The following is a 25,198-nucleotide window of genomic DNA, read 5'->3' as shown; positions in this document are numbered from 1 at the left end:
AGCACAAAACCCCTTCACATTGCTAGATAAGTACAGGGCGTTAGCCAACATACACTTTTAAACAAGTATTTTTCTTTATTTGCAAAAGTACTTTTAAACATGTGTTGACTGCTAGCATTTTCCTTGCAAATTCGGTTCATCTCTTGCATCTGCATTTCCACATTGTTTTGGAGCCAGAGTTAGTTTCTTGTATGCAGCACTTTGTTTAAATATAGATGCACTGAAATTGACATAGGCCCAGAGAGCCAGGGCCTCTTTGACGCACTGATGTTTGATATTTTGTAGCCCAAAAGTAAAGCGTTACCCGTGTAGCTGAAGTAAAGCTTCTTTTCATTTCTTCAGACCTGAACAACAGCCTGTCATTCAGGGATACTGTTCTTGTCTGCTGAATCACAATGTGAACGTGGATGGGCACGGCAGGGTCTCATTAATAAAAGTATTGCGATGAGGAACAGAGGAAAAAGAGCATCAGAGCGGCTTCATTTTTAAATGTCAATATTTCCCTTTTTTAATGGGAACTTTGGGCTTGCAGCAAAGCAGCGCTGCTTTTTCGCCCCCTTCTTTTGTACATGTAAGAACACACTGGCAGGCTTTCTCAGTGCGCCCCCTCGTTCCATCCTGCCCAATATGTGCTTGGCAAGATGGTGCAGCCATCTTTTTGTAGTTGCAAAACGAGGTTTTGCTGTGAGGCAGTGGTGCTCACAGGAGCCAGTACAGCCATTTTGCCGCTTGTGCTGAAGTGCAGCTTGGTTATGGGAGGGAGTACAGCAGAGTGGGTAAATATATCCCACAAACCCCCCCCCTCCCCCACTCTTCTGAGATTCCTTGTCGAGGGAGAGTTGGGCAAAGTGGGATTAATCAGTAGGGCAAAATGGGGCTCATCCGGTGGGCAAAACAGGGTTCATCAGGTGGAGCAAAACGGGGTTCATCAGATGGCGGTACTCCACGATCCTCCTGTGGTCTCTTGTAGTGTGGCGCAATCTCCACAGCGTCCCCTTAGATCTTTCTTTATGGTGTGGAGCGACACCCCCGGCTTTTCCTTGGCTCTTTCCTTTCCCGGTCCTCCTTGGTCATGAATGAGTGGAACCAGTACGAATCTATCAAATAAATCAGAACCGGTTACTACATTTTCTCACTGACGGCCCTCCAGAGAGGTGGACAGCAGTGGGACACACATGCATTGCAATAATGACAGTATTCCGACAACAAGACAAATGCTCACTCACAAGACACTGATTTGGCGAGAATTTTGGAGAATCCCCTTCGTCCTAACAATGAAGAAACATACTCCCTGTTAAATAATTATACCTCTAAACCCATCTGTTCCGTTCCAGTTTTCCTTTTTCTGGTTCTCATTCTCCAGATGTGACCTATTTGCTGCAAAGTGTGCCTAAGGTGACAACTTTTAAACTGATTAATATGGACCCATTTCTCTTCTATCAGTTCTCATTTGGGGATTCAGATTCTATAGGCGAGCCCTGGGATGGTGACCTCTTCTCCATTTTTGCACTTCCATTGCCTACGGTAGCAACGGGGCTGACCGGAAGGTTTTCTTTAGGACTGCCAGGGCCCTGAGATTTACTCTCCATTTGGGGCCGGGCTTGACAATAACTGGGATCCAAATTAATTTTGAGTCGGTTGAGGATATGACTGCCCATGTAAAAGGCGGAAGGAACACCTCCCACGAGCCAACAATTATGTTCTATGCTTTTGGTCACCTATAGCAATTTTTAGCATACAACTGCTAGGCAGAAGATGTTTGGAACAGGGAATTTCCAGGCCCCATACCCACTGATAAACTGACTCAACAGTGGGCAGGGTCTGGTCTTTTGGGAGTTTCCTGAATAATACTTTGCTGATGAAGCTTTCTTCGCTATTCAAGTGAACTCGGGTGAGAACAGACTCCTTCCCCGTCATTTAACTGAATCGGGAAGAAGAGCTGCTCGCCCTTCTTCTGGATGCCAGCTACGCTTTGTGCCAGTTTGTCATCAGTTTTGGCTACAGAATTGGGATTTTCAGATTGTGAATTAGTATAACATTTCAAAACATTTCCTTCCAGTGTGGAATGCCACTTAAACTGGAAGGAAAGTTGATTTTCAGGAATGGAGAGGAGTTCCCATCACCAGTTTGTTGTCCTACAGCAATTACTGTCACGTCTGTTACGCTCACCTGGCTCCCACAGGGGCGTCGGTCGGACCAGACTGCTGCAGCCTCCACCCACGTGATGCCTAGTGCAGCGATGACTGACTGGACCTGCCCTCCTAATCTTGTCTGCTTGACCCATAGAAATATTCTCCTACAAGTGGAGAGATGGATTTAGCCACTTGTGGATTCAAGTGATAGCACCCCCACTGTCCTCCCCACTAATCACCTCTGAAGCGCCCCCTCAGCAATCTCACCTTATATTCTTGAAGGATGAGCCCTCCATCCAGCGAAGCATGCAGGGGCGCGTTGATGACCAGTTACTTCACTGGCCTGAAGATATTGGAAGAGTTGTAGACGAATCCTGACTCCAAAAGGTCCTGGCGAAGAGCCGTAAGTATATAGTCCGTAAGAGTTCAAAATGTCTGGAATTCACTCCTGTCCAATTCCTCTTTTATCTTGCAGCTTTGACCCAATAAGAAGATTGGCAGCTGAAAGCGCTCCGGTAAAAGTCTGTTACCCAACACTGTCCGGTAAATAATGCCAAGGGTTAAACTTGCTGCTTTATCCCTATCTTACAGGTGCGGCATAAGAAGATGTGGCGTGCGGAAGAATAATACCTCCAGCGGTAAAATCAGGTAAGCATATGGCGGCTAAAGAGATCGTCTCCGTCTGTTCTCTCTGCTCACCTTGTTGTTTCTTGTCCCCCTTAGCTGCCGGGATTCAGCGATGTAAAGATGGAGACAGCGCCGTGGAACGGTGAGTATGGCGCGGTGCTGCTGCTGGCAATGCGACGCGTTTAAAACAAAGTCTTTCCTCTGGTTTGAAGATGCGATGAATCCGGAATCAGGTAAGAAATCAGGTAATACTCTTGTTCTAACCTTTGCTTCTTTCCTTCTTTCTAGGTGTTCCAGGTTCGAGGCAGGCGTGGCAGAAGGCCGAATGCTGCTGCTGGCACTGTGAACGTTACGCTGCTGGATGCAGAATAATGTGAAGCGTGTGCTGCTCTTCGGGCGTGGTTTAAATAGCCTCCAAAGTAGTCCCAGGTAGGTATTCCTCCCCGACCACACCGAGTAACAAAATAGTCCCTAAGGTAAGGTAGTCCCTTCCAGGTCTCACATGAACTTGGATCTTCTTGCAGCATGATCTGCATCAGTAAGTGTGCACCTATGAGCCTGGCGCCTATGGCGCCAGGACTGCTGTCCCATATGAGCTTGGCGCCATAGGCGCCAGGACTGAACCCAGACAGCCCCTAGCAGGGGTTGCTGGGTTTTCTCAAGGCGACATGATGCCTGCTCCCGGTGCTGATCGACGTGGTCTGGATGCCCGGGGGTATGCCTCATGACACGTCAGGTATTTAATTGTTTTGGAAATGAAACTCAAAATGATCAGGTTTTTGTTCAACCATGTGGCATGTGCCATTTAAACTAACATGGTTGACACTCCGTCAATTTTATTGGCCTCTTAGTCTGGGTCCAAAGGACCTTGTTCACAGTTTATTAGGGGGGACCAACCTGTGCAGGATGTCATTCCCTAGTGGACAGGGTGTGCCCTCTGGAGTCACGACTATGACCGGGTGTTTCACCTTGTGTCGCCCAATTTTTATTTCAAAATCCGCTCTCCCCTCAACAGGAATTTCCTTCCCGCTGAAGTGCGGAGTTGTACAGGATGAGCGGTGAGAGGGATCTGGTATCTCTCCCCCTTCCTGAATTTAGCTGATAAAATGCCCTTTTTGAAAGAAGAGTGGCTAGGGATCCAGTTTCCACCAATGCTGAAAAAGTACATTGCCCTTGCACTTGAACCGGGGCATAAAATCTACCCTCCTTCTCCTCAAGTGGGCAAAGGTAATGTGCATTTTGGGCAAGCTGGGTGGTTATTTACTTTATTTTGGACTCTGAAACAGTGGCATTTTGGACAACTTTCTGTGTCAAAGTCTGGGGATCTGTAATACAAATCTGACCCCCTGAAATAGGGGAGATTTGGAATCCCCCGTCTCCCTTAGCTCTGTGCTGCCCCCGCTTACCGGGTGGCAGTCACTACAACCATTACTATTTTCTTCTCAGGATAACAATTCTGGGATGGGTGACTCTGCATCAGTCCCCACACCCACCCAGTCTTCATTAGGATCTCTCGGGATCCATTTTTCTTTGGGAGGAATTCCACCGTCCCTATCCACCCTCTGTTCCCTGGGTTGCAGATTTTCAGGGGCAGGAGATTTTTGTTCCAGGGTGTCCAGGGGCTTTTGACGGGTGAGGAAGGAAGCTTCCTCTAGGGCTTTACAACCCATACCCCTGTGCCTCCTCCTCTGGAACCGGTGAACTGTCAGGGGTTCGCTCCCCGTCATTGTTCTGGGGTGCCAGACCCTTGGTTTGTGGGGTTCAGAGCTGCCATGTTCATCTGAGGGTTCGGTTGAGCCCTCAACGTGCGACCCAGATCCTGGGTAAGGTTCTGGACCTGGCGCTCCAGTTAGGACACACGTTCCAGCTGGTATGGGGGTCTTTGCCCATACCTCAGTTGTTCACGGGAATGGTAACTATCCCTTCTCCCATAGTTTTCTGGAGATGGTGGATTTTGGTAGCCCTCCCCCATTGGCCTCCCCTCTCCCGGATTGAGTTGTCTGGGCTCCTAAAACTGGGGAAAGAAAGGTGGGTTGCCCTGCAGGTTGGGGTTTTGAGGGTACAGGGGAAGGAAACCTAACCTGGGATTTGGGGAATTACTGCCCTCTTGAGGGAAGTTAGGAGGGAAGTTTCCTGGGGAAGTACTTACCTGGCTGGACTCCCCCCTTGGCGGGAGGAGTCCATACACACCCCAAGATAGGCCGGTTGCCCTTGTACCTGGGACTTATATACTCAGGAGAATTAGGGGTCCCATTAGTGGGATTACCTCCTCGATTGCTAACTGTTTGTTATTGGCTTGAGGGCCTTCTTGGCCTCTGGTTTGGGATTGGTGCATTTTAAAGCTCCCCCATTGCTAGGTCTAAAATGGGGGCAACCTTCACCTCTGCTACCTTAGCAGCAGCAGGGGTGTTGGCTCGTTTGGGGGTTTTGGTCTGATTTTTATTTTCTGCAGTTTTTTTGGACTTCATAAATGCGTGTTGCCTGCTCCATTACCCAGTCCAGAGATTTTTTATCGTGGAAATCCCTCACCAGCTGGGTCATGATATACTTTTGGAGCGCATGAAAGAAGGTAGTTATAAACTCCCTGCTATCCGTGCGCACCCTCCTAGTGGTTTGTGCAAAGGTGTGTTTTAGCTCCTACACAAATTCTCGTGGGGCCCGATCTTCCCCGCACTGCAAATTGTAGGCCGCTTTGCGAGCCTCTTGGGGGTTTCTGTGGGCGGAAAAGTGTTTCAAGATGGCCGCCCTGTAGGTGGACCATCTTGAATGGTTCTGGTCCTCCAGTCCAGCAAACTAGCTGGAGTACTCTGGAGGGAACGTCCACTTAGCATACTCTATGCAGTTCTGGTTGTCTTTAAGGTCCATCATTTGCTCATAGAGTGCCAAATGTTCCCAGACAGAATATTTTACGTTTTTGTGGTATGGGGTTATGAAACTCCAAATGGCCTCAATCTGCCTAATGGGGTCTTTTGCCATTTAGTTTATTTGCCTTCTTTGGCTTAGTCATCCGAGTCCACTCGCCCTCAGACTCGGAGGCGCTACTGTTGGAGGACCCCTCCTGATCTTCTAGGCGCTCCCTGATTCTTTGAGCTTGGGAGGGGCTCGGCGAATGGTGGGGCCTAGTTTGTACTCCCTTGTGGCGCACAGGAGAGTAGTCTTCCGACTCCTACCTACTTCCAGGGTTGGCAGAGGATCCCCCACCACTGCCCTGAATGGGTGGAGGTCTAAAAATTGCTCTTTTTGGGGCTCATTTAATTCGGTTTTTCTACAAATTGAACCAACTGGTCCCTTGGAAGGTAATATTTCTGTAGCTCTAATTCCCCGACTTTGCCCTCATAGGAGACTTCCTTGTCAGAGACATCAGCTTTAATATTTTGGTATCTATACTGGGATGCCCGTCCATCAATTTCTGAGGGGCACTAACCTGTCAGAACCATCATACTAAACCTCTTTAATTCCGCCGGTCTCATGGTTTCTGGTCCATATGAACCAGTAGACAGGAAGTCATCAGTGTTCAATGTATCAAATGGGTTTGAGTCCCTTAGTACAGAGGCCATCATACTATGATCAGGGATTGTCCCGTCCTGTTCGGGTTCCCTCCAGTTTGTATTAGATCTGGAATACTCTTTCCCCAACCTTGATAGTTTCTCCTTATGAGCCCCCATCTCTTGATAGTAGGCAAAGATCTGAGCCTTTTGCTCAGCAATCAGGGTTTTACTGGCCTCTATGACCCGCTATTGAGCTGCCACTTGTTTGTGAAGTCCATCATTCTCTTCAGAGAGGGCCCCATTATCTCTGAAGGTCCGACTCCCTTCTCTCCAGATTGGTTTTTAAATTACACATTTCCTGGTGGAGGGCCTCTTTCTCCTGATATAGAGCGCCCCTTTGTTCCGGCAGGTCATCCCTTTGTTGTATTATGGTGCCTAATTTCTGGCGCTCTTCAAATTCTGCTTGAGAGTGGCGGTCTCTCCTAATTCATTTATTATTTCCCTCTTCCAATTTTTATATCTGATCTTGCAGAGTAACTATCTGCTCTGCGCAGGCTCTATTATAGTTTATTTGTTGATTTAACTTCTGCTGGCTCTCTTGCAGAGACACTTCCCTACACTCCTCTTTCAATGCATCTAAATTGGGTCTCTTGGTCTACATTATTCTGCTGTTGGAGAACCAAGTCCTCTTTTAGCTTTTGAATGTCATTTCCAGATTCTGCCTCAAAATCCTGGCTCTTTTGCAATTTTTGTTCCGCTAATTTTAGTTCAGTCGGTATCCGAGCTAAAAGTTCGGATTGATTTTGCACAAGAGTTGTATTTTCCTCATGCTTTTCCCGCATCACTGCCATATGCAGATACATATAGGCCGCAATTCTGACAATTTAATCTGCTCCTCGTTAATTTTCGGAGTTATGTATAACTCACTCAAAGCTTGGTGCAATAGGCCACCGTCCTGCCATGTATCCAAGTCTATGGCAGTGACCTGTTGCCTCATTTCTACTAGCCAGAATTTTTCATCTTGTTCTGGCCATTCTCCCCTGACAAATTTGTGCAGAAGGTGCTCCCTAGCTATATTGACCTCTACAGTGGGCATTTTGGAAAGTGCTCTTTCTTTATTAAATTTATCGAAGGGTAATCTGTATTCTATTGCTTTTTGTCTATTTTTAGGGTTGATTTAGCTTTAATTTTATGCACGGGCCTGGTACTTAGGATTTTTGTTTTGGGGAGGCGTTTCTACAGCTTAACACAGTGTTCCAGACACACACAGTATTCTTACCTTGAAGGTTAGTCTGCTGTGTTAGGTGGTCACGGGTGAATAAACAAACTCAATCCCGGGCGAGAGCCCTCAATTTGGGCTTCACACACTGGACCAGGACACTTTGTCGTAGCTTAGGATGTGGTGCTCAAATGCTTTTTTAATTTCAACGAATTCAAATTGAGCCGGTACCCGACCCGTCCCACACACCCCTATTACAAATACCCCGGGTCACAATGCAACATGAACCAGGTCGGTTGGTGAAAATAAAAATAGATAAATATTGTAAAATTCACACAAATTTTAATATTGGGCAGCAATCACCAATGAGGTGATATGGATAATGGAAATGGAAGCAATGCACTTGGTAAACCTTCTAGTAAAACATATCCAAAGCACAAATGAATAGGAACACTTTTTGAATTAGGATGGATAGCACCCACGTTAAGGTTTCCCCCTGCAATGTTCCCTCTCCCACAAATAACGCGTTGATAGAAAGATGCAGCAGGTAGTCAGGGATAAGAGGCAGCAAACAGAATCACAATTCGACCTTCCCTCACAAAATGATTTTAAACCCTTTGCAAAGGCCTAAAATGACACTCAGATGTTGATAAAGAGGACTGCCACTCCGCCTCCCCTGGAGGGTCTATTGTGAGGGATGAGCGAGTAGCCGGGGGGGCTTCATGTGCGACAGCCGCAAAGTCGTCCGAGAACCAGGTTTCGGAAAGACAAGGTCGGGCTTGTCAGAGGACAAGAGGTCAAAGATGCTGTGTCCGTTTCTTGCTACGGAGGGGCCATTAAAAAAGGATGCAGTTGACTTTGTGATGGGATGTGGTTTTAGTGGAGGTCATCGGAGTGGGAACATGAGGAGCTTGGAGGGGAGGAGGGTGAGGGTGGAACATTCTGGGTCGCTGAGACAGGGTGAGGCGGGTTAGGGAGGGGGCAGGGTGCCAGTGGTTTTTGAGTGACAGGAGATGGGGTTACGTCGGTGGAGGCTGGGAAGAGTAGGCTGGCGGAGGAAGATATGGGAGTGGTGTTGGTAGAGTCGAAGGGGGGATGGGCGAGTGGAGACATGATGGTCAGTGGGTGTGATGGGGTTTAGGGGGCTAGGAATTGGGCCGAGTCTGGAAGGAGTCGTGGGTTCTGGTGTACAGGGCGAGAAGTCAAGAGAGAGGGGGTGCATGCAGGGCGAGGGCAGGGTGGAGTGTGAGGGGGTATAGGATGAAGAGATTGGAAGGACAGGTTGAGGTAGAAATGGTGAGCAGTAGAAAGTCGAGGAAGAGGGCCAGTCGTTTTCTGCATTTTGTGGGTTTTGGTGCTATGGGGTGTGAGAAGGTGGGGGGGTCGGAAGGGGAGGGAGATGAAGCTACCGTTGTTGCGAGGGCGAGAGGTGCTGCTTTCAGCGAGGGAAAGGGATAAGAAGGGGTTGGTTTGTTGGCGGGTCGAGAAGCGGGTTAGGGAGTGGCGAGAGGAAGGCGAGTTCTCCGATGGGTTAAGTGGGAGGGATGGGGAGCAAAAGGGAGGGAAGATGTTCCTTGGAAGGTGCAAGGAAGGAGTGGAGGAAGAGGTGGATTTGCGCTGTTTGGGAGTTTGATAGGGGGTGTGGTGTTTTGGCATGGGGTATCAGGGAGTTCTCAATAGGTGTCAGAGGGAGGGTGGGGGAATAGGCTTTTGATGAGGGAGGTGATTGGCACGCCAGAGTGCACCTCTGATTTTAGAGTTGGGTGCAGAGTGGTGGTAGGAGAGTGGGCGAACATCGACAGGGTGTAATGAAGTACGAGGGGAGGTGTCTAGGGTTGTGCTCAGGGGGATAGAGGGTGGGGGTCATGAAGGTGGGTGCTAGAGCGCAGGCCAGGTGGCGTGAGAGAGGAAGGCGGAAGGCTGGGGATCGGGACGGGTGGGAGAGGGGGATTCATGCGTGCTGGGGTCTCCATCAGGAGTTTGGTAGTTAAGGACTGGGGAACTAGTAGTGGTAGATGCGAGACCCTGGATGTACAAACCGTGACTAGGATCTGGACACCATGGTAGTGGGAAAGTGCTAAGGGGTTTGGGGCAGGGTGAAGGTCTAGGTTAGGAAGCGGCACCTAGAGATTAAGCAAGTAACTTACAGTGCTATCTGAGGTGGCACTTGTAGTTGTAGGGGGGGGGGACGAGTGAAAATTAATTCTGTAGCGTTGTTAGGTAAATCACAGTGCCACCTCAGGGGGTGTTTTTAGGATCAGAAACAGAGTTAATGAAGCAGGCTGAACCCGAACAGTACTCAGTATTTGGGATTTGGATAATACAACACAGTAATATCTGAGGATCTAAGGTCCACTATGTAGATGTGAAACAGGCTAGCGGAATGATTTCTCAGTGATTGAGACCGGCAAAATAGAACATAGCATGATCTTGGTGTACTAATTAGATGCGAGACAGGCCAACAGGAACAATTCTAAGTAAGTGGGACAGGCAGAGTAAACACAGCAGTACCTTCTAGATGTGATATAGTAATATCTCAGGCAGATTAAGCAGATTAAAAACAGTAATGTCTCAGGAAGAATAAGACACTAATATCGAGGAAGGCATAAATATCTCAGAGAATGAGACCGTAATATTTAAGGGGTGGCTTCTAGATGTGATATAGATAAGTGTGAATCAGCGCAGTGAGAGAGGGTTTGCTAGAAGTCAGTCTGGACAGTGTCTCGCTGTGTGGCGCAGGCCAACATTCACAGTGTTTTGATTGTTTTTTAAACTGGCAGAGCTTCAAGGGTTTATTTATATAGCACACCTAAACTTGAGGCATCTGGGCGCATTACTTGGTTACACAGGCATTATATTACAGTTACATAGAATAAATGGTTACACAGGTAATTTACAGATTCATATGATATAGGTAACAAGACAAAAAAAGTACAGTTGCACATGATACAAGATTTACATAGATTACATGTACCGTGGTGCAAGATAGGTTATTAAGGTAACATAGGATGATATAGTTGAGGTGACAATATAGGAGACAATGATTACTGTGATGGAAGGTGATGTGCAGCGCAACTAAGATACTTAGTCCTCTTTCGAGAGAATCTAGGTTTTGGAATTCTTTCTGAAGAGGTGGAAGGACGGTTCTGTTGTAAGGGTCAGTGGTAGTGTGTTCCACAGTTTGGAGGCAAGCACAGGGAAGCTGGTGCCTCCACTTTCTGGAGCTTGAAGCTGGGGACTTTCAGACAGTGAGCTTGTGTCGATATAGTAGGCCCAATGTAGTGGTGTTGCGGGTGAAGAGTAATTGCTCTACCTCGGCTTCAAACACACCTACTGTTGGTCATTGCTGGTTGACGGCTGGGCACTGACACCTGCAGACACTTTCTGGAGCCACCTTTTGCCTTGGGCCCATTCGCCTCAGGGGCTGCACTGTCAGAGGGCTGGCATAGAGGTGGGGGGGTCCGTTATTACCTAGGTGGAGAGCCAATCACGGGTGGTGGAAGGGAACCAAGATGGGATGCACTGAGGGAAAGGGAGAAAAGATGCAGACGCAGGGGGAAGAGGGCCTAGGGCCGGAGGGAAAATATATAATATACAAATTTAGAGGCCAATTGAGCAGCAAAGAAGCACAACACTCACCTTCTTTCCTTTTGGAAAAAGAAGCGAGCGAGGGCTAGCACAGGTCGCTAGATCCAAGCAGCACCGTGAATTCAACCAATCACAGGTGGTGGGCGGGCTGGGAGGCGGGAGGTGGAGGGGAACCAGGAAGGGATGCACAGAGGGCAAGGGAGAAAGATGCTGGTGCCGAGGGGCCTAGGGACACATTTAAATATACAAATTTAGAGGCCAATTGAGCAGCAAAGAAGCACAACACTCACCTTCTTTCCTTTTGGAAAAAGAAGCGAGCTAGGGCTAGCACGGGTCGCAAGACCTAACAAGCACTGAATTCAACGAATCATGTGGGGTGGGCGGGCTGGGAGGTGGAGGAGAACCAGGAATAGCTGAAAGTGCTTAGATCTTTTTTGAATCCTATTAATTCTCTCCTTTGTTGTATATTCTTTGAACTTTACCATTTCGGCTTTAATCTTGTTAACGCATTTCTTAAAAACATCTAGCGGTACCAATTTCTTGATTTGTTCTTCAGTTTATCCAATTCGATCGCTATTGTGTCCACCATTCCTTTGGCTGTATCTATTATCAGAATCACCCAATCTCTTCCACATTTGTTTTCTATATAGCTCCACTGAATCCTAAATTCTTTGTTATCCAAGGATAGTCTTGGCTCATTGTGTACTAGGAGTCCTTGTGGTAGCTTTCTGTTTCTCAGGTATTCAAGTAGAACATAGCCATGAAGTTCGGTTCTTATCAGTTTTTTTTTCAATTGAGTCAATTCACCACAGTTGGTTAAATTTGTGGTGTTAATAAGGTCTGTGCTGTTACCGAATAATGAGGTATGTATGGAAGGCATGGTATCAACAGTAGGACAGACACAAGTAACCACAGTACAAGAGTGTTATTGAACTTTTACAAGGGTGTGATAAACACCTATCTAAACCTAAATCTATAGACGGGAGCACGCTACGACCAAATAATAAAATGCAGTCCTAGCGGAGTCATGTCAAAATAAAAAAGGGACTATACTAAAAAACCTACTGCCAATCCTTATCACTTGCACGCTCTCAATGTCACTGGGCCTGGTAAGATCGTTGTTTTGTTCTCCCCTGTTCCCCTCCTTGCCTCGTCACGCTCTGAAACACCTGTGTAAGAGCACGATATAAATAAAATATATCATATCATACCGCTAATTTACAAAGTGTGTGGAGGTAGTGTTCATGAAAAAGAAAGAAGTGTTCACAAAATGATATGTCAGGATGTTCGGGCCGTTGGCTTTCCGGCTCCACGTTTTCAGCCAGGGGCAAGGCGGTTCACCCGAGCAAAGCACACACTCTGGCATCTATGGCACGAGGTTACAGTTGCATTACCAGCATCAGGAACTTCTGTATACAAGTCTCTTTACTTCTTACAAGTCTCTTGCCTCAGAGGGACTGATGTACAGAAACAAAATACAAAGTTATTTTATTCTTACAAGTATTCAATTTGGGCGATTCACCTTGGATCCCACTAGTCGAGCTTAGATCTCTTTTCTATCACGATTGTTACTGTGGACCCCCCTCTTCCGGGTTCAATCCCCTTTTTACAATGTAATGTTCAGAGAATATTCTTTTTTGGGTGACTCATGGTTCACTCCGGATCCCTTCTTCTTATCCCATTTGTCTCCCTCAGCCAGACTCAGACCAATTGTAGATCACGTTAAACTATTGAAGACTTTCAAATGTGTACAGGGTTTAGCTTGACCCGCTGCAGGACCACTTCGATTTCAAGATTTGCTTTTCAACATTAAGCATCAGTTGGATACTTAACACAGACTTTCAAATGAGCACCCACGTGGTGCCGCACCACTCCATCTATAATATCTTTATTTGCCTCCACAAAGTTCAATCACTCCCTTGGTTTCCAATTATATTTGCGTCGCTCATCACATACTGACCTCTTTGGATTTCTTCATACAATGTTGCTGCTTGCAACCTTGGTTCAAACACAAGCTGGTTTGGTATCAGTCTCTCCGACTCACCATCTGTGCTTTACTGATGCTGCTTTGTTGTAGGAGCCAAGGACAGTACCACAGCGGCAATCGCTCCTCCCTGCCTTGGTTATCGACACGGGAGAGCCCTGGGTACCTTCGATGCACAGCGTAGGTTTGTTCAGCTTTAGTTCATGGTCTTGGGTTTCTTACTTTCCAAGGTTCACAAAAGCAACGGTCTGAAAAGGTCAAGGGCACTTCCCTCCTTGCAACCCTCTCTGGTCTCGCCGTCATTCATTTTGGAGCTACTGTTTCATAGTGTGTTTTGCCTTGCTCCAAGTGTGCTTTCGTGCTCAGCCTTTTATCCACGTGGGGAAGTGTGATGAAGTCAGGTGTGTGTGTAATGATAAGTAATTTTCTGACCTTGCCTGACCACTGTATAGGGACATGTATGGTATACAGCTCTGGTGGTAGTCCTTTGTCGCTCACAGTGAGCTGTCCGTGAGAAAGTGGTCATGTTGGGAAATGGGGGGTTGAGTTCCTAGGTATCCTACCCGGTAGGATGGGGAAAAGGTGTTACAGGGAAGGGGATACCGCGTCTCACCATCCGGTGTCTCACTTCCACTCCCCGAAGATCCCCCCCATCCAGGTGATCCTCAGCACTGATCCACCACCAGGAACTGGATACAAAAGCGATGGCCGTGTCCTGGCCACCTGGATGACAGATCTTCGTGGACTAGCGGGTGAGACACCTTGAGGTGTCTCACAGGTATTAGCCAGTTATTCAGTGACATATCGGTCATCATAGCTACACTTTTCTAGTGATCTTTATGACCAAATATAATCAGGTGGGTCTCAACGAAAATATCAAGTGAAATATCGGATACAGAAAGAAATTATACCATGTAGTTATCAATAATTAGACCATAGTATGAGGTACCTCATTTTTAGGGTATATTAAGACATGACTAGTCCATGTTGTGCATCAAAACATACATGTATGCTCTGTATAGACATACCAATCTAGTAAAACTAGAATCTTCAATTTATTACCAGAGTCCGGCACACGTGGATCGATAAATAGATACAAAATCAATCCTTGCTAACTTTGTTCCTATGACATACATGACTCGTAGCACACTACCACTGGCAATGATGGTGAAAACAAGATCTCTTAAGTCATGCCCTCCATAAGTGTTGTAAATTAAACCACTTATTCCAACGCATAGATAATAGTTTAGCAGTGATGTTCCATTACGACAAATAGTAGGTAAAATTTCTCCAATGTGACAGAAGCACATACACACCCCTAAAGGTGGCGCTCAAAACATCCTGTCTTGAGAGCTGAGATACGAGACAAGGACAGGTTACCTATGGTAACTATTGGCAAGCATCTGGCTCAGTCGCGTGGCAGCAATTGGTGCACATTGATGACGACTCACACCAGAGCATAGAAAGGGACGTACCACAAGTAAGCATGCAACTATATCTATCGACAATGACTAACCACATGAAAAAAATGTAATAAAGTGTAGATAATAGAGGCTGACCTGATACACGGTGTGGTGTTGACAGAGCAGACCAAGACAAGATTTGTCCGCTAACACGATATGCAATACGGAAAAACGAAAATTGACAAGTGGAGCATTACCTGTATCATGGTATAGATGAGAATGAAAAAAAGAAATAACGTCCTGTATAACGTGACGTAATAGCGCTAGAGATATATATACGAGACTTAATGGCCTTGAGCAGTGTATGCACTCATCTTCACAGACAGAGATAGACGCTGTGGTCTTATGCTTCCAGATGTAAGAGTGAAATACATGGACTCTATCCTTGATGAGACTTTCACAATACGCAAGTATAATCATGGGCGATACAACCACTATAAATAAAATGTAGCATTGGTGAGCAGTCAGCTGTTGCTATGTTTTCGGATTTGTTGCAGGCAGTTGTCGGCAGAGGCAGACATATACATTTCTCTGGTGCTGCAATGCACAGGCTAATGATAATGGCCTAAAAGCAATCAAGCCTAAAGTAATAAGGCTGGTTCCTAGTTGTTACTGTGAAACAGATAAATGGTATTACTGAGAATATGCATATGACGAATAGGTAGAGAATACATCACCTTTGATTAGCAAAGAGGGTGTGAAGAGTGCAAGGCGCCTTGTAGCACAGCAAAAGAGTGTTTGGCCGAAAGTAATAAGGCAACACAAAAGATAGCACCCAGGATAAAAGAAGCCCCTGAAGACGTTCTACTGATTGATGCAGATCAAATAAGAACTAAACATGCTGGCCAAGTAAAGGTTTAATAGATCATTAATAAAATCTATGGATTAATTGTAAGAATTGCACATTTTAGGTGTTATAGTGACACCGGTTAAAGTTGAGCACTTTGTATTGCAATTTAGTACTGTAGATTTTGGGTTTACCATTGTAGGGTTATTTTAAAATAGTAATGATTGTATTTTATACGTTAGCAACTGTACCTTCTGTTTAAGATGAATTTGCTGGGTGCGTACTGATTGGCTAAGAATATTTAATAAACCTTTGCCAATCTGTCTGCTTTTTTTAATAGTCTATACTTTACATACATCAGCAGTCCAAGGTATTTTTTAATATATAAAGTCTGTTCTCTCCAGACATAACCCTTTTTCTGCCATAACAAAAGCCCCTGGTATCTCCCAACGCTTATTTATATAGTTGGAGATGTCATGCCTATTCTTTTAAACTTTGGCAAATAATCTTGAAGAGAAGATAACCAGGATTAACATTGGTGCTATTTTCTAAACCAGAGAATTGTTACCAGAGGATTGTTATTTGATGAACTTTTGTTTTGACTTGGAACTGAAAAGAACTGGTTCAAGAATGTTCTTTTCCTTTAAACATTTTTTAAGCTGACTTTAAAAACCTGGTGAAGGGATGTTACCCAGTACAGGTGAAGGTCATCCAGATATTGTTTAATTATTGTTTATTATCTTGTGTTGCTTTATTTACTTTGAATGTTTGCTGTTTACAGTGAGGGCCAGTTTACCCATGCCAGAGATTGTTCCCTTAGCCTTTAGAATAGGTAGGGAATTCCTCGATACAGCAGGACAAACAAGGCTTAATTTACAAACTCTTACTTTAGTAAAATTTCTTACTTTGAGAAAACTACAAGCAATTATCCGCCTCGCATTACTCACTCCTCACAACTATATCAGGGGCGTTTGCATGGCCAAAGAAAATATGATTCTCAGACTGATAAGGAGGGACCTTGAGGCGAGTGAAGGGCGACTGAAATGGCTAGAGGGGCGCGTCTACGGCAGACACTCAGCCTGGTGTTGCTGCGGCAGGAGGTAGATGCGTTCTGGGCAAACGCAGACACAGAGGTTAAATTCCTGGGTCTGGGTTATGCCGTGAGGCAATACGGCAAAGGGCAGAAACCTGGGGCCCTACTGATCCGGCTACTAGGAGATCGCTGCATGTGGAATGTATCATAGATCCTATGGGGTGGCCCCTTTATGCCGACAAAGAAATTGTTGCTGCGTTCTGGGTATTCTACAGACACCTGTACACCTACTGCTATAACGCAGGACGAGGCAAGCTTGCAGGAGTATTTTGAAAAGATAGAGTTGTACTGGGTGGACTCCCCGCTTTGGGAGTGCCTTAATCGAGAAGCATCCTTGGTGGAGACTATTAAGGAGCATCCCGATCCAAGTACCCTGGTCCTAATGGTCTCCCGGGGAGTTTTACAAGCTTATGCTGCAGTACTTGCCACTGTGTTGCTGTGGGTGTATGCAGAATCGATTGCAACCGGGTCCCTCCACCCTTCGCTACGGGAGACCAATGTGATCCTGCTGTATAAGAAGGCGTAGCCAGGGGCGGAGTGTGGCTCCTACCAGCCAATATCTTTGATTAATGTGGTTTCCCTCCGAGTTCCACAGCGCACCAGGACTCACCCCTCAAGTCCACCCCCTTCCTCGCACTTAACATGTGAACCCTCACCCCATGCAAACCCTGCCACTTGTCCACATGGCCTCCTCTTAGCACTCTAACCCCTTGTGGTCCTCTCCCCCCGCTCTCACTTGCACTCTCTCCTCTTAACCCTGCACTCCCCCTCTCACCCTAGCACTTCCCATTTCGTGCAAACCGGCACACTCCCCACCCCCACACTTCTTGTCACTGCACTTTCACAATCGAATGTCACAAGGCCTAGTAGGATCGGTATTGTTATCTTTGTCCATTGCCCCCCCCGCCCCACATTTGTCATGTGGTGCCTTGAAATAGCATTTGTTGTATAGGCACCTTACAAATATCAAATAAATAAACCAATGTGGAGAATAAGATGTTTGTCATGGTGCTGGCCAACCGGCTTCTCCCTTTGACGCTAGCGGACCAGGCCGGAATCATACCCGGCAGGTGCACTAAGTTTGGACTGCACCATTTTTATGGGGTCCTGTCTGGGCTTGCACCTGAGTCACAGGCAGTAGCAGTGCTGTTGGACGCAGAGAAGTCATTCGATTCTGTCGAATGGCCTTACATATTTGCTGTTCTCGGAAACGTAGTCTTGGGGCTTGCTTCGAATCCTTGGTGTCCCTTCTGTATGCTGAGCCGACGACAAGAATAGTGGTCGGGTGCCACCGGTCCGAGAGTATTATCATGAGTCATGGGACAAGGTATGGGTGGCCATTGTACCCGCTTCTTTTGGTGCCGCTGGTGGCCCGTCTGCGTGAGCGGCATTTCCAGCAGGGGTTGCATGTGGGCCTGCATAGATTGATTCTATCACTGTATGCGGATGATGTGGCGTTATTTGTCACGGACCCGTCACATAACTTGTCCCCTGTAATCAAGGCATAAAATAAGCAGTGTTGCATAGCAATTTGCTATGCAATTCTGTAGGTTTGCTTATCAAATGGACACTGTAGCAAAATGACCTCTTCAATGAATGCACATCTCGCCCTGCATGCCTGCCTCTCTTGTCCATGGTGCTCTTTTCACCCTCTTTTCACTTAAAATGCTAATTGAGAGAAAGTGCAGCAGTAATCATCTCCTCTACTCTTAAGTGCCAAAGGCATGTGTGGGAATGCTAGGCAAGAATGTCTTTTTCAAATAATTGCAAATCAGAAGTAATAGGGATGATACTTTTATTAAGCTTTCTATATACTGTCTGGCAAAGACCAGTATGTGTCAACTTTATATTTATATAAAAATAGTCATGCAATTCCATTCCTAAAATATAAGTTGTTACATAATGCATAATAACAGTATTGATACTGCAACATACTGCATCATCCCCATGTGTTATAGTAAAGTTTAGGTTAGTGCATCTAAATTTCATAGTGTCCACTGTATTCCATTTTGTTGGGAAAGATGCATCATATTTTAATTTACATTTTTAAAGTGCTCACACAGCCCACGAGCATCGAGGCGCTGTTACAGGAATTTGTTGAGTTTTAGTTGCCCAGTTTTTTTTTTGTTCGCATTAGTTGCGTATTTATAACACGCTTAAACACCCAGAGGTTTCTAAGCGCAGACCCGGGGATCGAACCTGCATTGCTTTGTGTCATCTTGCTTCCAAGGCATGCACGTTGCTGCTGAGCTATCCTCCCAGAATAGACACTATTGACAAGTGAACACTTTTGAAAATGTACACGATCATATGCTTTTGATGGCAAACCTAGTTCTGTAAGATGCAGGTTACATACATCTTGTAATTGGTGCTCAACCCATGAGAAAACCCATATTCCTTGAGATTCTGTATCATCACTGTTGCTTTATACCAGGTACCCTGAAAGTGAGATGACCACAAACTACAATATTCCACCTAGTTTGCCCAGTTCTATGGCTGGTAGACAATCCACTCAGCTTAGTCTCTTTTTTACCGCTTACATAATGAATACACAAAGCGAACTAGATGCTTACGCAAAGTAGTGATCAATAGCGCCAGCCAGTCTGCACATCTACAATCTACTGCAATACTAAAACACTGTAGTTGGCCTCCATAGTACGCTTTGTTTTATGATTTAATTATATAGTACCACCTTCAGGAGACAGCTGGCCAAACTGTTTTCAGAGCCTTTTTTATTATATCTATTTATTTGTGTCCCTTCATGTAGCTAACCTTTTACAATTTACAGACATTCATCTATGGCTTGCAAAGTCATTTCGTCCACTCACACAGTAGATTTTATAAAGGGTCAGTAGCATTTGCAAGAGATGTTTCAAACGTGTATTTAACATTTACTTTGCAGAAAAAAATGTCAAAACTGTGCATTGCTGGCCACTGGGTGGCAGCAGTGTGCCAAACATAAAGTGGGTTTGTAGGGACAGGCACCATTTTAAAGAAATCACATTTTAAATGTTTAGGTTGAATAGGTAAAGTAAGTTACCCGTCTTGTAGGTCTAGTTGAAGTTAAAAGAATTTGCAAGGCCCGACTCCTCTCACTAATGTCTTATTTCAGGGGTATGCAAAACTGCTGTATTGCATCTCATTTCATGTCTTGGGTACAAATAACGTCTGGTGACATTAACAATATTAGTACAAAATTGCTAATCAAATGAGCTTGTTTGCTAATCAAAAATAATTTAATTCGCAAACTCTGCTAATCAAATTTTGAAAACTAATTTATGCCTTGGTAATGCATGAGGTGATAAGGTTTGAGGAATTCTCTGGGCTGAAGATCAATCATAGTAAGTCAGTGGTCTTCGCCCCGCCCCACCGAAGGGACGGAGGTGTGTGAAGACTACTTTGGACTTGCATGGGAGTCAACAACAGGCATTCGATAGTTGGGGTGGAGATCTTGCATAGTCAGGACACTGTTTTGTGACAACTATGGAAGGACTATCGGTTCTCTCCAAGATTGGGTGGCGGCCCCTCCCTCTCGTGTTACTGGGGCGAATCTCCATTGTGAAAATGATCATTCTTCCTAATTCCCACTATGTATTCCTTAATATTTCATTGTTGTTCTCCTCCGTTTTTTTCCTCTGGCAGCAGGGCATCATCCTTGCCCTTAGCCAACGCGGACTATGAGCGATTCGTGATGCTCACTGCCAAACAAAAAGATGACGAGACCTTGGACACGTTCTATGGGCGCCTAAGGCGTCTGTCGCTCGCCTGCGCCTGGGGCGATGCAGAGGACATGATCAGGACCATGCTTATCCAGGCGTGCTCATCAGGCAAGCTCAGGCGCCAAGTGCTGAGGGAGCCTGGGATAACGCTCCAGCGCATCCTTGAGCAAGGAAGGTGCCAGGAGGTGTCAGAGGCGAGAGCTGCAAGAATGGAGGCCGGATCGCGCCCCATTAAAACTGAAGAGATCTGCGCGATGTGGCGAGGGGGGAGAGGTGTTAGGAGATATGGCGGCGGCACACGGGACAGAGCTGGGAGGGCAGGCGAGATTTGCCAAAAATGCGGATACGACCTGCCTCACCCAGCGGAGTGCCCTGCAGCTGGAAAGACCTGTGGACGGTGCGGGTTGCCAGACCACTTCTCAAGGGTGTGTAGGGCGGCCTTGCCCGTACTGGGGCCAAGGCCGAGCTGTCTCCACTCGCCAAGGTCGGCCGTCCAATGTCGCCCAGGTGGACCAGGGCGAGGAGGAGGCTCAGGTGGAAGAAGCAGAGGAAGAAGATGAGGAGAACATATTCTTTGTCTCAAGTGTGGAGCTTCTAAGAGGCAGGAACCGACGACAACCAAGGTGTGTGGTCGAAGTGAACCAGTCTCCAGTCCCTGTACTCGTGGACACAGGGGCATCGGTGAACGTCATGGCCCGAGAACATTACAACGCCATGGATCAGCCGCCCAGGCTGGTCACGCCAAAGGCCCGCATCTTCGCGTTCGGTGGTGTGGAGCCCATCCCTCTGGACGGGGCCTTTGTGGCGAAAGTAGAACACGATGGCGCCCACATCACAGCCCGCTTCTACGTGACCCCAGTGAGTAACAACACTTTGTTGAGTTGTGCAGCGGCGGAGGCTCTCGGCATCGTAAGCTTCGCGTACCCCATCTACCTGGAGGACATTAATGACTTGTTGGAGAAGCATCATGCCCTATTCAAGGGGATTGGGCAGATGGCCGGGGAGCCGGTGCGGCTGCACATTGACGATTCGGTACAGCCGGTGGCCCTCAAACATCGGAGGGTACCCTTCCACCTCCGTGAGCAGGTAGACAAAGAAATGGACAGCCTCGTCGATCTAGACATTATCGAGAAGGTGGAGGGACCGACTCCTTGGGTGTCCCCCATAGTGGTGGCAAGGAAACTCAAACAACCGGGCGCAGTCAGGATCTGCGTAGACATGAGAATCCCCAACAAGGCCATCAAGAGGGAGAGGCAACCTCACACCGACACTGGATGACATGATTGCGGAGGTGCAGGGCGCTCGTTTCTTCTCGAAGCTTGACCTCAGGGCCGGATATCATCAGGTCGTCCTCCACCCCGATTCAAGGTACATTACCACCTTCACCACACACCGGGGACTATATCGCTACAAGAGGTTGAGTTTTGGGGTGTCCTCGGCCGCGGAAGTATTCCAGAACATCATTCGGGGTGCCCTAGCCGACCTCGAGGGCGTCCTAAACATAAGCGACGGCATTCTGGTCTTCGCAAGGACGGAGGTGGACCACCTGAGGCGTCTGGCGAAAACATTCGAGAGGCTGCAGTCGCTGGGACTCACACTACATAAGGAGAAGTGCGAATTTCTGCGCCCCTCCCTGGAGTTTTTTGGGTTTGTGTTCAAGGAGGGGGGGCGTCTCCTGACCCGAAAAAGGTACTGGACATACAGAAGGCACAACCACCGGAATCTGTGTCGGAGGGACGAAGCTTCTTGGGCATGGTCACGTACTGTTGCCGGTTCATCAAGAACCTGGCATCCAGGTCTGAGCCCCTCCGGGCCCTGACAAGAAAGGACACTATCTGGAACTGGGGTCCGCTGGAACAGGTGGCTTTTGATGACATTAGGGGTGCCCTCACGGCCGAGGACACGATGTCGTTCTTTGATCCCGCCCTATCATCGGAGATCATCGTTGATGCTAGCCCATTTGGCCTGGGTGCGGTGTTGACACAGATTGACCGTGATGGCGGCGTCCGGCCAGTCGCATATGCCAGCAAAGCGCTGTCAGACGCTGAACAACGCTAGTAGCAGATCGAGCGCGAGGCGCTGGCGGTGCTGTGGGGATGTCGCCACTTCCGGCTCTATGTACTCGGACGCCCGGTGACGGTGGTTACTGACCATAAACCACTGCTGCCCATCCTAGCAGGGTCATCATCCAAACCGCTGGCACGCATTGAGAGGTGGATGCTGGCTCTTTTGGAGTATGGGGTGACCCTGGTTTACCGGCCAGGGGTAAACAACGCAGCCGACTACCTATCCAGACACCCCAGAGCGCCTGGAGAAGGAGATTGTGACATCTGTGAGCAAGAGGCTGAGGAGCATGTCCAAGTCGTGGTAGAAGCAGCCACGCCGAATGCCATGCCCCTCCAGGAGCTAGAGGCTGCGGCAGCACAGGATGAGTTCAAGGTATTGAGGCAGTCCATGCAGCAAGGCTCCTGGAAGTCAGCGCTCGAGGCCCTGGCGGGACGCACTCAGGAGGCCCGAACTGGTTTAGAACAACTATGGAAGGTTTGTGAGGAACTGTCTTTCTCTGCGTCGGGCCTGCTACTTCGGGGTGACCGGATTGTGGTTCCCCAGTCAAAGGTGGGTGAGGTGATCGCACTGGCACACCGGGGCCACCAAGGGGCTGCCAAGACCAAGGCCCGCCTCCGGATGAAGGTGTGGTTCCCCGAGCTGGAACGCAAGGTGAACGAATTTGTGGCGGCTTGTGTCTGGTGTCAGGCAGCCTCGCCCTTACAGCGGGAGCCGGTCATCGAGGCGATGCCGAGGGGGACCCATCCGTGGGAGGTGGTTCATGCCGATTTTGGGTCCACCACCATGGGCACCCACTTCCTGGTCCTGGTGGACGAGTACTCCTGGTACTCCGAGGTGGAATTCGTGGAGTCCGTGGCGTTTGAACACGTGGTAGTGGCGGAGGAAAAGTTGTTCGCGGCTCACGGATTCCCTCACACGCTGTGCTCGGACAATGGTGCGCCATTTCAGGGTGAACGATTTGCTGAACTGATGGTGAGCTGCGGGGTGGTGCACCGGAAGATCATGCCTCTGTGGCCTCGAGCGAATGGGGAGGCGGAACGCCTGATGAGGACCCTCAATAAGACATTTAGAATTGCCCAAGGACAGGGGCAGTCCCTGCAGAGAGCCCTGTACCAATTCTTGAGGGTGTACCGCACCACGCCACATGCGTCCACGGGGGTGGCCCCGGCGGAGGCAATGTTCAGAAGGTGTCCACGAGGGCTGTTGCCGGAGGTCGGAGAGCGAGAACCTGCGTTGATTGACGACCAACGAGTCGAAATGGACCGGCAAGCAAGAATTGAGCAAGAAAACGTGCGGAGGGGGCTTCGCCCACAACAGCTGGAGCCGGGCGATGAGGTTCTCATTCGCAATCGACACCCGTATGGAAAACTCTCGTTGCCGTACGAGCCTGAGCCACTGGATGTCGTGGCCGTCCGGGGCTCCATGGTGACTGCGTCGGATGGACGGTCGGAAGTGACTCGCAACGTGAGTTTCTTCAAAAAGATCAGAGACCCTAGAACTGACCCACCTCCTGATCCGGACCTGGGAGGAGTCCTGGAGAACGAGGGAGACCCACCCTGCATGCCAGAGTCCCCAGTTCGGGGTCCGTCGGCGGACAGATCACCCGTGCCGGAGGCGAGCCGGAGGTACCCCCAGAGGGCTGGGCGAGGGAAACCAGCTCGCCTCACCAATTATGTGCTGGGACAATTGGCCGAGGATCCGGAGGGTGAGAAAGGCTAGCTAAGGGGACCCGCGTGGATGCCAATAAAGGGGTGTTCATGGAACAGGGGTTTTGTGATTTGTTTTCGTTGTCCCATTGTTTTCATGACTTGTTTCAATTGCAGTGTTGTATAGTTTGCAGTGAATAGTTCAATGATAGTTGTTGGTTCTCCCCGAAAAAGGAAGAGTGTGGCGCTGCCCGATGACGGGCGCGCACGTGGCGGCGTGACGTTGCACGCCGTCGCGTGCAGTATAAATAAACGGGGCGTTTCCCGGCCGCGTTAGAGCGACCGGGAAGCCCGAACCAAGACAGATATGTGGGTCTGAGTTCTTGGGGCCGGGGCTTGCGGCGATGCGCGCGGGGGGCGCCAGTCACCCTCAACAATCCTGACTCTGGGCAGGGAAACAGGCCAGAGTGGGTTGGGGGGGGCTTGCCTCCTATCGGATATGGAGCGCTACTACTGGGTGGAGCTGGCTAACTGGTATTCCATGCACTTTGTCCGCCCTCATTTTCAGATGGAAAGGGCGATGGCCACCCTTCACCTCCTATGCTCCGATTCTCCAGGCCTCTAAGATGGTGATTGGGTTTCCGCATGTTGTGAAAGTGTGCGATCTGGCAGAAGGTGGCCGGCAAGCTGGGGATTGATACCTTATACTCGCCACTGCTCCCGGTCAGGCATGTGGCAGGTACGGCGATTATCAGCTAAAGGGCCTATTTAAAATGGGCGGACAAGCTGGGTATTACCTCTTTCGGAGATTTCTTTGTAGAGGACACGTTTCCTTCTCTACAACAGGCAAGGTATAGGGGCGGGTCTTCCTCTCTGGATATCTTTCTATATTTCTGGGTGCCGAACATCTTCAAAGAGGCATTCCCATTGTTCGTCCGACAGACCCCCACGTAGGCAATATTACATGGGTTGTTACAGTTACAGGGGGAGGGTCGCCTAGTTTCACGTCTATACAGCAGTTTCAGATCAGATATTCAGTGGGATGGCGAAGCATTTAGGTTACACTCGGAGAAAAGGCTTTAGGAAGGGACATCGCGAGAGACGGCTGGCTATATGTTCTGAGGCAAACCCGAAAAGCGTCCTTTAACTCTAAACTCAAGCTGATCCATTTCAACTTCTTACACCAGGTAGATCATACCCCAGCTAAACGTCACAAGGCATTTGCAACCGCCCCAGATTCCTGTGCCAAGTGCAGCCTTGGACAGGGCGGGTTGCTTCATTTGACCTGGGGTGCCCGCAGGCATCCTGGTTTGGGGGGTGGGGGTGTCCTGGCCAAGTTTTCACTTATTGTTGGTGAACAAGTTTCTCACAATTCTATGGTTTCG

At 48.1% G+C, this 25,198-nt stretch overlaps 1 protein-coding gene across 2 annotated transcripts in view; it reads right to left on the bottom strand.

Moving 5' to 3' along the window:
- Window positions 1–25,198, bottom strand: part of NUFIP1 (nuclear FMR1 interacting protein 1) — a 546,199-nt gene that overhangs the window by 519,773 nt on the left and 1,228 nt on the right. The window lies entirely within an intron of this gene.

This window comes from Ambystoma mexicanum, chromosome 7q (assembly GCF_040938575.1).
Source record: "Ambystoma mexicanum isolate Mex_15411 chromosome 7q, UKY_AmexF1_1, whole genome shotgun sequence".
Classification (NCBI taxonomy): domain Eukaryota; kingdom Metazoa; phylum Chordata; class Amphibia; order Caudata; family Ambystomatidae; genus Ambystoma; species Ambystoma mexicanum.
This window is presented reverse-complemented; position numbering and strand designations above follow the sequence as displayed.